Consider the following 12,356-nt stretch of genomic DNA (forward strand, 5'->3'; position numbering starts at 1 on the left):
GCCTTTGGCACGTGACGATAGACCTTGGATCATGATCAGTGATAAGGGTATCTGCAATCTTTTCAGCAAAATATATGTCGACAGTTGTAGTCTTGCGGTCAAATGATTCTCCAGAATCAACATAGTTGATGGAAATTTCCTGCACCCCTAGAGACTCTTCGTGATTTCCCAATACGGTTGAGTCTGGGTGTTCCAATGTTCCAGCCAGTTTGTGCACACTGGAGCTGGGTTGTGGAGGTTGCCCTTCCATTGGGTGTGAACTACCCATCAGGTGTTTGTCAACGTTGAGTTGACCTGCATTTACTGACTCCGAGGATTTTTTTCCTCGATTTCCTTTGCTGCTTGCTAGAAGCTAGCTCCAGGTCAGAAGCCATACTACTCCCCCTCTTTTTAGGAACAGGGAGTCGAGTGGTTTTTATTGGTACCTCCACTCTTTCTGGCGCGTTTCTGGCCGGATTTAAGGATTTTGTAACACCTTTCATATCAGTAAATGAATCTAGCAGATTATTTGCAAGATGTTGCAAATTAATGATCTTCCGAACTTGAAGTTCGGTCTCATGGGTACGTGGATCAGAGGATGAAATGGCATGAGCATTCCAATCGATTTCCGGGCATTCTTTCTGGTACTTGAAATCTCCCCCTAATGTCGGAAAATGTTCCTCATTAAATATGCAATCAGCATGACGGGTTGTGAACAGATCCCCAGTTAGGGGTTCCAGGTACTTGATAATCGACGGCGATTTGTACCCCACATAGATCCCCAACTTTCTGTGTGGGCCCATGGATGTCCGTCGTGGTGGTGAGATCGGGATGTATGCAGCACATCCGAACTTACGCAGATGGGAAATGCTAGGAGGATTTCCACATACCAATTCCAGAGGGGAAGAACTGTGATATGCACTTGGCCTCAATTGTATCAAGTCAGCAGCGTGTAAAACTGCATGACCCCAACAAGAGGTTGGCAAGTTGCAATTCATCAACAAAGGTCTTGCAATGAGTTTAATCCTCTTAATCAATGCTTCAGCCAAACCATTTTGTGTATGGACATATGGAACAGAGTGCTGAACTTCAATCCCCAAAGCCATGCAATAATCATTGAAGGCACGTGAGGAGAATTCTGCAGCGTTGTCCATTCGAATTGTCTTAATTCCACTTTCAGGATAATGGGCTTGCAACTTAATGACTTGCCTCATTATCTTGGAAAATGCATGGTTTTGTGTGGATAGAAGGCACACATGTGACCATCGTGTAGATGCGACAATCAGAACCATGAAATACCGAAAAGGTCCAGATAATGGCTGAATGGGACCACAAATGTCTCCTTGAATACGTTCAAGGAATTGAAGTGGTTCAGCTTGTATTTTGAGGTGCGAGGGCCTCAAAATTAGCTTTCCCATGGCACAAGATGTGCACACAAAATCAGAAGATTGAGGAAATTTTGACTCAAGCAAATTATGACCAATGGAATTGCTAGTAATTTTTCTCATGATCCCGATTCCGGGGTGGCCCAAGCGATCATGCCAGGTTTGGAATGCGTCAACATTCTGAAAAATTAGTTTGTATGCAACATGTTCCACGGGTTTGATGTACGTATAGTACAAACCAAACGATAGAGAAGGAATTTTCTCATGTACCTGTTTGCCATATCCGTGATCTTTAGTAAAGAGTAGATACTCCTCTTTGTTGTCTTCATGGGTTTCAATATGAAAACCATTCTTACAGATATCTCGATAACTGATCAGGGTACGTGATGAGTCGGGATACAATAAAGCATCCTCTATCGTCACTTGTGTACCACTTGGGAGAGTGAATATGGCACGTCCAGTACCAACAATCACTGTATCGCGTCCAGCAATAGTTAACATATCTCCATTCATCTTTTTCAAAGTTTGGAAATATTTTATCTCCCTCAGTATGGAGTTTGTGGTACCACTGTCCACAAGGCATAATTCCTCTTCCATCGGATTGTCCCCGTAGAAAAACTATATAAAAACGAAAGAATTTTCAATAAGAAAATCTTATGTTAATACATAGAATACAATCTTATTATATCAAATATGTTGATACAATATAATATGATACAAAGACAACAACAAACTTATGTTTTTATTACAATCATCACAAATGGACACAATGAAGTAGATCACTAAGGAGGTCGAGGGACTAGTCAAAGTCGCCAAACACATCGTTTGAGGTGTACTCAAGTAACATGGCCTCCGTTTCAGCAGGGTTCTCAAGTGGATAAGGAATCATGGCGTTGCTCGGTCCAGGAGGAACATCGTGTGAAGCACCAACTTCATTTTTGCCATGTGGATGAAGGTTGAAGTTGGCTTCAAACCTTTTCCCTTGAGGTGCTTTGCGTCCCAGAGATTGCTGGTACAGCATGACCAGATGCTTGGGTATTGAGCACTTTTCAGTAGAATGCGAGTAGTATCCACACTTGTTGCAAAGTTTAGATTTATCAAACTTTGGCTTTGCAGTGCCTTTTCCCTTGCCCATGTTTCTGAATTTTCTATTCCCATGGCGCTTGTGCTTGTGCTCAGGATTGGAATGTTTACCTCGAAAGGTACCATTAAACTTCTGTCTATTCGCGACATTCAGATGAACTTCAGGTAAAGATTGTGCCCCAACTGGGCGCTGAGAGACATTCTTAGCGAGTAGCTCATCATGCTTTTCAGCCTGAAGTAACATGTGAATAAGCTCGGAATAGACAGTGTAGTTGCGAGCACGGTATTGCTGTTGGAGGATCCTATCCGAAGGAAGCATAGTAGATAAAGTTTTCTCTATCATCTCCCCCTGAGTAGGTTCCTTCTCACAAAAGTGCAGTTTGGAACATATCTTATGAACAGCATGATTGTACTCACCAATGGACTTGAAATCCTGAAGGCAGAGATGAGTCCAATCATGGAGTGCTTTAGGCAGGACCACTGCCTTCTGCTGTTCATACCTCGTTTTGAGGGCCAGAAACAGAGTACTAGGAGATTCCTCCTGTAAATACTCAGACTTGAGATCTGGATGAATATGGTGCCTTATGATGAATAAGGCAGCATAATTCTGTTGTTCTGTCAGCGGCGCGGCTCCAGCCAGGAGAGGAGTCTCCGGGGGCTGGATTGCACGCGCTATCCCACGGGACGCAAGACTGATCTTGATGTCCATAGCCCATGTAGGGTAGTTGTGGCCATTGAGGGCAAGCTCATCAAATTCTTTGGCAGTCATCTTTGCCTACATGGGGAGCAAGAGATAATTAATTTACGGGCGATAAATTAAAAACCATCATGGTTGTGTAATAAAAATGCAAAAATTCGATAGTCAAGTGTAAAACTTGAAAACTTTCTCAACCTCAATTGTGTGAACATAACACATTGAAGATCACTTAGATCTCACAGTAATAGGCTGCATGGCCATTACCTTGTGTATGCTACAATTTTGATATAAGGAATACACGTTGAAGGCATGTGATTTCAAATAAGACGAGGGAGAAATATTCAAAAATTTGCAAGTTTGAGATGAAAGATAAGCTAATCTCAATCGTAATAAGAAACATGTTCAAAAATATGTGATAAACACATGGAACATGCCATTCTTCCGATGAAAGTCGATACTTTATTTACATTATCAAGTCATTACATAGTATAAACACACTTGTAATTACACAAACCTTACACTAGAACAAATCTAGACCTGAACTAAGTGTAAAAAGTAGTACTAAATCAGTACTAAATATAGTCTACACTAAATTAGTACTTAACTAATACTGATCAAAGAAATAAGGAAAAGAAAAATAGAACAGCGGCCGGACAAGCAACGCGTGCACCTGGGCACCACAGCCTTCGGCTGATGCCTTTAGCACAACGTGTGCTTGGCCTAGCCTGCACACTACGTGAGAGAGAGAGAGAGGGATATGCCACCGAATCAAGTCATATTCGGTTGGCCACCACATGCATGCAGGAGATAAAAGAAAAGAGAAAGAAAAACAAGAGGAGTGGGGAGATCAGATCTGGCATTAGCCACGAACCGCACCACCACCTCTCATTATCTCTTTCTTCACCTCGTCTCTCATTCTCCACCACGCCTCTCCGTCTCCACCATGCCACAGGGTCACGGAAGAGCTAGCCGGTGGCGGGCGGAGTGAGGGCCGCCGACTCGCTCCACAATTCCAGCTATCACCGGCGCCCCCAGGAGGGCCCTTCCTCGTCCGAAGAGGAGGCGACGACGACGGGGTCCCGACGAGCGGCGCCAAGGCCGAGACTCGCCGAAGCCCACGAGCCGGCGTGGCGACCGGGACGACGGTCGACGGCAGCGACAGCGCGCCCGAAGAGGCGCCCGAAGCGCCGTTCCGCGCGACTGCCCGGATCCGTGGCCACCTCCTGCTGTGGTGAGGCCTCCATCCCGGCTCCGAGGCGCACGACGCTGGAGGTGCCGGTTGGCGTAGAGATGAACGCGACGGCCTCCTCCGCATCCACCTCGGAACGCATGGGCACCGGGGCGTAGCCAGGCGCCTAGGCGTTGGCGTCCATGGCGGGAGCCATGCCTTGGGCGGGGGAGGAGGCGAGGATGGATCCGCGCGCAGCATCGACGCAGCCGGGCCGGCGAGCAGCCACGGATCAAGGCCGACGGGGGGATGCGCAACGACACCAAGGCCGGTGGCGGTGCGCTGGCCACGGTCACCACGCTGGGTGAAGCCACCGACGACATTTTGGCCGCGTCCAACGGCATGCCTACCGCGTCCAGCAACGTTCCAACCGCGTCGAACGACGGTACGACGGCGAACAGCAAGTCGACGCTCCCGATGGTTGTCCTCCCTAATGAGGCGGAGGAAGAAGGAAGTGAGAGGAGACATCTCACCGACGGCAAGCACTCTTTTCCTACTCTGTTGCCTTTTTGCTCTCGCTAGTAGACGGGTGCTGATAACGTGTTTAGGAAAATTGATTCCTTAATCATTCATTACTGTTTACAGCGATTATATACCGTCGGCCAGACGCGACGCTCTTTCAAGAGACGCCTGTTCCAGGACGAACGGGAGAGACGTCGGTTGAGGACAAAGACGCCCGTCGGTTGGAACATTAGTGTAATAAATCTTAACACGGGGATAGAGGGGGGACTTGAATTGGTTTAGAAAGGTGCCAACAATGCCAGGTGGCTAGGGTTTGGTCACCGACGAGTAGAAAGATGAGGAAAGGTTGGTTCTGGAAGCAAATGAGACAGAATCCTCAACACAAGGCAGATTAAAAAAAGGTCGAGAAGGACGGACATCATAAATTATGTTGACATGGTACATGCAACACATTTCAATCCCAAATTTAGATGAAAAATGAATCAGCGCGAATGCCAAAAGGACTGTTTTGACAATGAATTCACATGTCCGGTCATTCATTTTGTTCAGGTTTGCGTTTAATTTCCCTGAATTTCAAAAAACCCACGGACACCAATGTCACAGGAGGAAGACTTCGCCCTTAGCCACACACGCTGAGATCTTCAGAGCAAAGGACAGGGCACCTCTACAAAACAACGTAGAATCAAATGAGTCGGCGAGGGTGGTGTTGGCGGAGTAGGGGTGGTGTTGGCAGGCTTGCCGGGGGCAATACAAATATACTCCCTCCGTTCCTAAATATAAGTTTTTGTAAAGATTTCACTAGTGGGCTACATACGGATGTATATAGACATACTTTAGAATATAGATTCAATCATTTTGTTCCGTATGTAGACCCTTAGTGAAATTGCTGAAAAGACTTATATTTAGGAATGGAGGGAGTACAAATCATCACATCATGCCAATGCCAATGTAAAAATTTAAGCCTATGGTCCGTGGGCTCATGCTTGACAACCGGGTAGGATTAAAACGAAATCATGGGCTCATGACACAACAAGGATGAGCCATAGCAGTTGTTAACCGAGAAGAGCCCAGACAAACGGACACATCAATTCAACGCCATACGAATACACATACCTAATGTAAGTAACGTCTGCTAATGACAGTATTCATTAAGGACGCTGATTTGTTTCATATAAACACAATTAACTTTTACAACTTTTGCACATTAACAGTATAAACTTGTAACAGTGGTTTCAAAGAGTGAAAGTACAACAATTTACAGATATTTCACAAAAACAATAGAAACACATGAATCATAATTAAACATATGCGACTGTAATATGTTCTTGGAAAATTACGTTTTTCAAGATAAAAGTTATCAAAGGGGAAAATAACCGACCGTCAGACATCCAATGCAAGGAAGGAATTAGCAGCATTGGCAGCCTAACAGAGAGAAAGGTATTAGCAGCAACTGCAAATGTTTTGAGAAACAAGCAATATGTTTATCAACATTGCCATATTATTTTCCCAATATCAAATCAGTTACTCCCAAAAACCAAAAGAATTATATTGGACTACATGTTCAATCACAAGTGAAATAATAATAATAGCCCTATCAGAGTAACTATGACAAAAATTATAGCTCCAACTGGACATACATCCATAGCTAAAATATTTAGTTCATCATGTAGGGCTAAGGGGATAAGACAAACAAATATTAAAGATCGTACCAAGTGAAAAAAGATACCCAGTACAAATATCTTCGTTATTGCTGTAAACATTCAAACACGAAAAGGGTTTAGTTGACAAGGAATACAGCAAGTTACAAGCGGTTTTTGGATTAACGTGAAATGTCTATTACTGTTATTACATAATAATTCATGCAGTTAAATTTTTAGCGTTGTAACTGCATTTCACAGCAGTTCAATTTTTAGCCTTTGTTACTGAATTCAATGGATGCAGCAAAACATTTGTGGTGTTTGTGACTGACTTTCATTCAAGTTCGGAATGTGTCCAGGTATCATCTTTAAGAAGAATATTCCAAATTGTTTCTCCAGATTATTTTAAATTGTTTGCCAGGATGCACCTGATATAAAACCTTTCAACTTTTCTAAGTAAAAGTTTGCAAGGATGCATCGAATATTTGTGAAATCTCGTGCTGCTATTTAACTCACATCCCTGGTATAAATCATTCCAACTTTTTTAAGTAAAAGTTTGCAAGGATGCATCGAAAATTTGTGGAATCTCGTGATGTTATTTAACTCCCATCTCGTAGGAACAAGAGACGAAGCTGATGACAACACACACTCTCCCGAGATTTTCAGCCTCTTCCACAAATCAGAAAAAGTTGCGAGAGGATAGTTAAACTCGGCAACAAGCAAAACTTGAGCAAGCGATAAAACATACATCAACAGCAAATGGAAAGAACAATCCTTTATCAAAGAACCTCAGACTAGCCTAGGTTCATCCTGCGAACAGGACCCTGGTGTCCCAAATGCTGGGCTAAACATGATTGTATCTTCAAACAAATTCGCAATATTGCAGAATCGGAAACTCAGCTAAATCGTACGATTTACAAAGTCGACACATGATGGCTCAGATCAGTATAACAGGCTTTATTAACACACAAAAAATCAACAGCAGAAAATAAGAGGGATTTGGTATTTGCAGTGGCTCATATTAAGAAATTCAACCATGTTTTCCCTTGTACTTCACGAGTTAATCAGAAGCGCGGGTAAGATTCTAATCACCGCCACCAAACCATCCAAGATCCGAAACAAAAACGGTGAAAAAATAGAGATGGCATGCGAATGTATCCATTACTCTGACACAGGCTGCTCATCCACGCGTAGCGTCGCGGCCTGCAACACTGAACGGCGGTGTGGATCTAGCACAGCATTGGGGCTTTCCTTCATCACAGCGGACCGAGATCCATCCGACAAGCCCGGGGTTAGCATCGTGCAAGAACAAGCAAAAGAAAGGGACAGAGAAACAAAAAAAGTGTACACAAGCAACAATCATATTGCCTACTAGACGACATGGCAATTGAAACGATTTCTTGACACGTCAATCTATCCCCTCTTCGCGAAGATGTCGGCATGGTGGCCGCCAACTTATCAAGAATCAAGAGAGGAAAACGCAAATAAGCAGGATAGATCAACGAAAAAAAGCATGAAGAAAATCAAGAAATTGGGAGAGTTGTAGGGGATGAAAGGGAAGGGAATGGCGGCAACGGCAAACGGCCTTGTGGCTCCACGTTGCCACCGCACACTTGATGCACCGAACAGCACACACTAGCAAGGCTGGCAGGAAGACAACGGCGGATAGAGGGGGCATTGCATTTGTTTTGGAAGGTGCCAACCATGGCACGCGGCTAGGGTTTGGTCCCCGATGAGTGGTGAGACGACGACAAGTTGGTTCTAGAAGCAAATGAGACGGAATCCTCGCACAGGGCAGATTAAATAATGTCGAACCAACAAGGACGGACATAATAAATTAAGTTAACCGTGGATGGTCCAAGCAACAGATTTCAATCCCAGGTTTAAATAAAAAAATTAATCAGCACAAACACAACAAAGACACATTTTGACAATGAATCCACTTCATTTTGTCCAGGTTTGCGGTCAATTTCCCTGAATTTCACAACCCCACCGTCATCACTGTCACCAGCCCCAAAGAGCTTCAGGAGGAAGACTTCGCCCTTAGACACGCACGCTGAAACATTCAGAGCGAAGGACGGGGCACCTGTACAAAAGGACGAAGATTCAAACGGGTCGGCAAGGGTGGTGTTGGCGGGCTTGCCGGGGGCAATACAAATATACAACGTCCCGATCATCACATCAATGCCAATGTTTGTGATCAAAGATGGAGGAGCCAGGTTTGGCAGTCTCCGACAGAGTAATGGGCTCATGCTTCACAACCGGGTAGGCTTAAACCGAAATCATGGGCTCATGACACACAAGGATGAGCCATACACAAACGGGCACATCAATTCAAAAGTAGACAGTAATTACACATATGTAAGTAACGCTTGCTATTGACAGTTTTCATTAAGGCCGATGCTTTGTTTCATATACACACAATTAACTTTTACAACTTTTGCACATTCACGGTATAAAGTTGTAACAGTGATTTCAAAGACTGAAAGTACAACAATTTACAGATTTTTCAAAAGAACAATAGAAACACATGAATCATTATAAAACATACTCCCTCATTTTCGGTTTATAGGCCTTAAATCTCAAATCTCATCAACCAAGATAAATTGTAAGAAGAGATCCTAGTTTTAATTAACCAAATGAAATATTTCTCACATATTCAATTTCCGAGGCAATAAATGTAACATCCTCCTTCTCATTGGTCTTGCATGGAGGAGGTAGAAAACAATGCATTCATGGCCACTCATTTGCATTTTCTAAACTCTATGAATTAAATATGACGAGGAACTCAAAGCATTTCAACTTAATTAGACTAAAAATGAGCCTACAATAATAGAAATCTAAATTTTTTGAGATTTGTCATATAATCCGGAAAGGAGGGAATATGCAACTTTAATATGTTGTTGTACAATTACGTTTTTCAAGATAAATAAGTTATCAAAGGGGAAAATCACCAACCCTCAGACATCCAATCCAAGGAAGAAATTAGCAGCATTGGCAGCCTAACAGGGAGAGAGCTATTAGCAGCAACTGCCAATGTTTTGAGAAACAAGCAATATGTTTATCAACATTGCCATATTATTTTCCCAATATCAGTTACTCCCAAAAAACAAAAGAATTATATTGGACAACACGTTCAATCAGAAGTGACATAATAATAGCCCTATCAGAGTAACTATGACAAAAAATATAGCTCCATCTGGACATAAATCCATAGCTAAAATATTTAGTTCATCATGTAGGGCTAAGGGGATAAAACAAACAAATATTACAGAAACTTACACAAGTCATATTAAACAAATCACGCAAAACACCTGACCTCCAATACGCACAACTGATCGTACAAGCGAAAAAAGATACCCAGTACAAATATCTTCGTTATTGCCGTTACCATTCAAACACGAAAATGGTTTAGTTGACGAGGAATACAGCATGTTATAAGCGGTTTTTGGATTAACGTGAAATTTCTGTTACCGTTATTACATAATAATTCCTGCAGTTAAATTTTTAGCATTGTTACTGCATTTCACAGCAGTTTAATTTTTAACTTTATTACTGAATTAAAGGGATGCAGCAAAACATTTGTGGTGTTTGCGACTGACTTTCATTAAGGTTGGGAATAGTGTTCAGGTAACAACTACAAAGAATATTCCAAATTGTTTCTCCAGATTATTTTAAATTGTTTGCCAGGATGCACCTGATATAAAACCTTTCAACTTTTCTAAGTAAAAGTTTGCAAGGATGCATCGAATATTTGTGAAGTCTCGTGCTGTTATTTAACTCACATCCCTGGTATAAATCATTTCAACTTTTTTAAGTAAAAGTTTACAAGGATGCATCGAAAATTTGTGAAATCTCGTGCTGTTATTTAACTCCCATCTCGTAGGAACAAGAGACGAAGCTGATGACAACACACATTCTCCCGAGATTTTCAGCCTCTTCCACAAATCAGAAAAACTTGCGAGAGGATAGTTAAACTCGGCAACAAGAAAAACTAGAGCTAGCAATAAAACATACAACAACAGCAAAAAGAAAGAACAGTCCTTTTATCAAAGAACCTCAGACTAGTCTAGGTTCATCCTGCAAACACGATACTTTATAAAGTTGTGAATTTTCAGAAGCAGAACTGGCATGTTTACAAAGTTCACAGATCATGGCTCAGATCGGTATAACAGGCTTTTCAGTCATGAATTTTCAGAAGCAGAACTGGCATGTTTGCTAAAAGTGTTTATCATCACCGCCATGTACACATCAACCTATTAACACACAAAAAATCAACAGCAGAAAATAAGAGGGATTTGGTATTTGCAGTGGCTCATATTAAGAAATTCAACCATGTTTTCCCTTGTACTTCACGAGTTAATCAGAAGCGCGGGTAAGATTCTAATCACAGCCACCAAAACCATCCAAGATCCGAAACAAAAACAGAGCAAAAAAGAACAGATGCAATGCGAATGTATCCGTTACTCTGACACAGGCTGCTCATCCACGCGTAGCGTCGCGGCCTGCAACACTGAACGGCGGTGTGGATCTAGCACAGCATTGGGGCTTCCCTTCATCACAGCGGACCGAGATCCGTCCGACAAGCCCGGGGTTAGCATCGTGCAAGAACAAGAAAATTACTCATCAACTACAGAAGACCAAGCAGAAAGAAGGGCCGGAGCAGAAGAAAAAGAGTGTACGCAAGCAACAATCATATTGCCTACTGGACGACATGGCAATTGAAACGATTTCTTGACGCGTCGATCTATCCCCTCCTCGCGAAGATGACGGCATGGTAGCCGCCAACTTATCAAGAATCGAGAGAGGAAAACGCAAATGAGCAGGATAGATCAAGGGGAGAAAAGCACGAAGTAAATCGAGAGAGGGGGCGAGAGCGAGAGGTAGGGGATGAACGGGGGAGGGGGGAGGGGGCGGCGGCTGCTGGGAACCCTAGGAGAGTGGTGGGATTGGGGGATCGCTTCGGAGTATATTTATAGCCTCCCTGTCGGCGACTGGAAGGAGAGGCCGTGGGACGGCGTGGGAAAGGAGAAAACCTAGGAGGAGGAGGAGGAGGCTTTCCGGGCCTCTTTCGATTGCTGAGGTGGGCTGGGGTGTTAAAATTAGGCCCTGTGTAGGTCGAGAGCGTGGGCCTGTTGTGGTATTTGGTGTACGGTACAATTGTGGCTAAAAACAAACTGAAGCGTTAAAAATCAGTCGACTGAGTTTTAGTGAAGTCTCAGTCGACCGACCTATTATTAGATTTTATTTTGCTTCTTTACGACATGCCCTGATGGTGTTTTGTGAACATCCAATGTATGACGAGATCGTATTTGCGCTGCTTTTTTTTGTCTTCTTTTTTCTTGCTTGCCGTTGTGGGCTGCTCAGTGGTTGGAGCCAGTTTCATTGTAAGTCTGTTTGTTTTTGATTTGTTTGTTGGTCTGCCATTTTTTCTGTCTAATTTTCATTTTTCATCTAGTCCTTTTGCATATGTTTGATTCCCCCTTTTTCCCCTCTTCTTCGTGTATTTTGTGTTTCCTCATTTATTTATTTAGTTATATGTTGTTTCTTCTTTTATTTTCTATTTTATATTGTTAAATAATTTGTTCTTGTTTTTTCTTTATTTTTATTTTTTATTATTCACATATATATTTATATTGCACTAGCTTTCACTATATGTTTTTTGCAAGGTCCTTTTCATTGTAGTAACGTGAGTTCTGTGAGTGTTCATAAAGCAACATATAATTATATGTGTTATAGTTTGTCTCTAACTACAAGGAGTACAACGCGATTGTAACTTGAGGTAGGAGGCATGCTTGTCTATTTGCATGTCCACCACTAGAGCTGTAATTGCATCTGTCGTAATATGCGTGCAACTGCAAGGGGTACAACGTGACTGCAACTGG

At 42.7% G+C, this 12,356-nt stretch overlaps 9 non-coding genes across 9 annotated transcripts; all 9 read right to left on the reverse strand.

The window, feature by feature from the left end:
• Positions 1 to 7,053: 7,053 nt before the first annotated feature.
• On the reverse strand, positions 7,054 to 7,159 carry LOC123414527. Its single transcript, XR_006614464.1, has one exon. It is a non-coding gene; the product is annotated as a small nucleolar RNA snoR97 (small nucleolar RNA).
• A 324-nt stretch (positions 7,160 to 7,483) lies between these two features.
• Positions 7,484 to 7,568, reverse strand: LOC123414544. Its single transcript, XR_006614480.1, has one exon. It is a non-coding gene; the product is annotated as a small nucleolar RNA U36a (small nucleolar RNA).
• A 53-nt stretch (positions 7,569 to 7,621) lies between these two features.
• On the reverse strand, positions 7,622 to 7,777 carry LOC123414552. The gene has a single exon (XR_006614487.1). It is a non-coding gene; the product is annotated as a small nucleolar RNA snoR134 (small nucleolar RNA).
• A 36-nt stretch (positions 7,778 to 7,813) lies between these two features.
• Positions 7,814 to 7,933, reverse strand: LOC123414537. The gene has a single exon (XR_006614473.1). It is a non-coding gene; the product is annotated as a small nucleolar RNA snoR111 (small nucleolar RNA).
• Positions 7,934 to 10,322: 2,389 nt separating this feature from the next.
• LOC123414526 lies at positions 10,323 to 10,428 on the reverse strand. Its single transcript, XR_006614463.1, has one exon. It is a non-coding gene; the product is annotated as a small nucleolar RNA snoR97 (small nucleolar RNA).
• Positions 10,429 to 10,622: 194 nt separating this feature from the next.
• On the reverse strand, positions 10,623 to 10,717 carry LOC123414387. Its single transcript, XR_006614361.1, has one exon. It is a non-coding gene; the product is annotated as a small nucleolar RNA Z223 (small nucleolar RNA).
• A 65-nt stretch (positions 10,718 to 10,782) lies between these two features.
• Positions 10,783 to 10,867, reverse strand: LOC123414545. Its single transcript, XR_006614481.1, has one exon. It is a non-coding gene; the product is annotated as a small nucleolar RNA U36a (small nucleolar RNA).
• Positions 10,868 to 10,923: 56 nt separating this feature from the next.
• Positions 10,924 to 11,079, reverse strand: LOC123414550. The gene has a single exon (XR_006614486.1). It is a non-coding gene; the product is annotated as a small nucleolar RNA snoR134 (small nucleolar RNA).
• Positions 11,080 to 11,147: 68 nt separating this feature from the next.
• LOC123414538 lies at positions 11,148 to 11,267 on the reverse strand. Its single transcript, XR_006614474.1, has one exon. It is a non-coding gene; the product is annotated as a small nucleolar RNA snoR111 (small nucleolar RNA).
• Between the last annotated feature and the right edge of the window lie 1,089 nt (positions 11,268 to 12,356).

Source organism: Hordeum vulgare, chromosome 7H (assembly GCF_904849725.1).
Source record: "Hordeum vulgare subsp. vulgare chromosome 7H, MorexV3_pseudomolecules_assembly, whole genome shotgun sequence".
Classification (NCBI taxonomy): Eukaryota; Viridiplantae; Streptophyta; class Magnoliopsida; order Poales; family Poaceae; genus Hordeum; species Hordeum vulgare.